A 3,051-nucleotide genomic window follows, 5' to 3' on the forward strand; every position below is an offset into this window, starting at 1 on the left:
GTAGTCGATTTGTTACACAGTGAATTAAAGACCGATTTGAAAAATTGAAATTGGAATTCCAAAATAGATCGAGAAAATAGCCTTGTTACAAAAAATCAGGCCATTTGCACCAACACAACCGAAGTTATTGCAAAATGAAAAGTGACCCATATGGACAAAAACGTCCACAGTGATACCGGAGGGTTAAAAAATAATTTTTGATTATGGAGACTGTAACGAATATTCGAAAAATCGCTGGCATCCCTAGAAGCAAGCATGCCATTCAAACCTGCTAGCGGGTTGTGTGTTTAGGGGGCTAACGCAGCACAGAACTGAAGTGTTACAGATTTAATAAGAACACGCATGCTTGCAGGAATTTTATAGCACAAACTAAGACGATTAAAAATGAGTGTTGCGATACGGCTGCTATACGTTTTATAAACCACCAGATGTCACTGTGTTTGGCACTTTGAGAAACCCTGAGTTTTTCTAACCTTTTGCCGACTACAACGAGAGAAGTGAGAGTTGTGGGAGGACTTTGCCCGGCTTCAATACACTCTGATAGGCTGTCATTATTTGAACAGTGTTATAGAGTAAACAGACAGAGTATGGCATTCTGTCAGTCCCACAGTATAAGTGTAGTGTGTGAGAATGGTACCTCATTAACAACGTGCTGCAGGGAGCCCTCGGCAGCTTTCTGCTGACCTCCCAGAACCTGGAGAACAGAACAAACCTCAGAACCATCCACATCACAGTATGTTGTAATGGCACAAACAATTAATCAGACTAAAAACTCTTACCTGAAGTGTGCCTTCTTCCTGACATTTCTGTAAGAAACTAGAGGTTAATATGATACAACTGAAGGATTCATAAGGATCTGAATAAATACTTTACATTAAGAAATTAGTTTAATCTTCTTAATTTAATAACATTAAATGAAATCCATTTATCAGGCATCATTCAGGATGTTCAGATATCAGTTTGCTGCATATAAATCCTGATTTAAATTAGATGAGCGGTTAACATCAACCTACACACATCGAGTCTAATCAGTTTATAAATGATGCAAAAAAAAGCCTAATTAATAAATGTGGAACAGCCTCACTTGAAATAAAGATTAAAAGTATTAAAGACCCATCTTTTAAAAATTGTATTTAAAAATTGGGCTAATTAGGCTTTATTGTCGCACTTTGGGCTTCTTCCTTGAATGAAAGGTGCTATACAAAAAAGTGTTGTATTATTACAGGGTATATGCAGGAATCCTGAAGTCAAATGTAATACCTTTTAAGACCCTTTCCATACATTTTAAGACCTCATCGCAACTTTGAGTTCTAACCGGTTACATTGGCGACACACTTTACCTCACATTTACTACCGTAATTTTCGGACTATAAGGCGCACCTGAATATAAGCCGCAGCAGCGGCATACCACTCTCGGTTCCACTTTTACTTTTGCGCGCTACCCGTCTCACTCTTTTCCGGCCTCCAGCTTTTCCTGCTGGAACCCGCCGCTTAAAGGTGGGGGTCCGCGGACCGGCCATAGAGCCCATAGAGTTAAAGGTGGTGGACTGTAACCTGTAAAATCCATAGATTTAGGAGGTCCCCTAGTGGCCGTTAGCTGTAAAAATCCATAGATTAGCCGCACCGTTATATAAGCCGCAGCGTCGAAAAATGGGGAAAAAGGCGCAGCTTATAGTCCGAAAATTACGGTATATTGATTGTAAGATAGCACAACTAAACAGAGTGCAGACAGACTACTGAAGCCTCCTTTCCACATGAACTTCAACCTCTCTGTGAAGGTCAGGTTTAATGCAGTATGCTGCTTTGTTGCTTCTGTACTCTGTGCTCTTTCATTCCAGTAAAACTCCTCAGAAACCATTAGAAACCAGTATTTGACCAATAAACAAAACAATTGACAAAACTTTGAACTATGAAATATGTTAAACTTTGGTGAGCTTCAGCGGGGTAATGCCATATAGGAGCTCCCTCACAAATACCCAGGGGTTAAATTGGGCCGGGCTGTCCGGGGCATAGGACGATGCTCTGACGTCATCACCCTCACACATTTGTCATATGTTTACAAAAAACGATATATATGGTAAGACTTTTCTCGTTCTTAATATAGACTATATTTAGGGTCGATATGTGTTTACTTTAAAATAGCAGATCTCTGTGACCGGATATAGTTTGGCTTTGTGAACATGTGTCTCTTCCTTGGAGGAGCAGCATCGCCCGGACTCCGCTGCTCCTCCGCTGCTCCTCCGCAGCTCCTCCGCGGCTCCTCCGTGCAGAGAGCCTGCACTGCAGCGGTGTGTGTCAGCGACGTGCAGTCAGGGGAGGCACGGATTGGCCATCAGGAGAGTCGGGACTTAAACGCCACGGCTTTCTGGCTAGAACTTAGCATGTGGGACCGGACAGCTTTGATCCCCATCGACAGACTCTCTTCTCTCGATGGGGACAGAAGAGAGCGGAGTGGCGCGCTATGCATGGGGCCGCCTTGAGGGAGTTTCCCGACATGTCGTTTCAGTAAATTAAAGGGTGTTTCATGTTGTCGTTGCTGTGGACCTTCTTAATACCTTGGAAAATGCTGTTTAATACTTTTTAATAGCCTTAATTTTCGCTAAATTGATTTATCAGCTTTTAATACTTTTTAAGACACCCTGTATTACCATTACTGTATCCTTACTTCTATCTGAGGAACCAGCTAAATGTGTGCTACAGTACGATGTATTCAGTCCTACCTGCAGTACTCTGCTGTGCACTATGGTTCCGATGGAGCCGGCACAGAGCCTGGGACCGAGCCCTTTGAACAGTCCTGCTTTCCCATCAATCTTGATGATGTGTTTAGCTGAAAGTCAAAAAATACACAAAAGTTGGAAAATTACCTTCTCAAAACAGTAGACCACAAATACATAGTTACGGATTTTAGAAAGGATTCATATAATATTAGTTATCTTTTTGTACGTGAAAATGTGTCGCTGTAATGTAGGCAGCAGTCAAGTACAAATAAATACATCTTTCCGAGTGGGACTGGTTCTTTGGAGTATCTTTAGAGGTAGTTTGACAGAATAA

General features: G+C 41.7%; 1 long non-coding RNA gene across 1 annotated transcript; it reads right to left on the reverse strand.

The window, feature by feature from the left end:
* Window positions 1–607: 607 nt before the first annotated feature.
* On the reverse strand, window positions 608–2,840 carry LOC104950834 (uncharacterized). Its single transcript, XR_798965.1, has 3 exons — window positions 2,721–2,840; window positions 780–806; window positions 608–694 (listed from the first exon to the last, which is right to left on the reverse strand). It is a non-coding gene; the product is annotated as an uncharacterized lncRNA (long non-coding RNA).
* Between the last annotated feature and the right edge of the window lie 211 nt (window positions 2,841–3,051).

This window comes from Notothenia coriiceps, unplaced genomic scaffold (assembly GCF_000735185.1).
Source record: "Notothenia coriiceps isolate Sejong01 unplaced genomic scaffold, NC01 NC01_scaffold00018200, whole genome shotgun sequence".
Lineage (NCBI taxonomy): Eukaryota > Metazoa > Chordata > Actinopteri > Perciformes > Nototheniidae > Notothenia > Notothenia coriiceps.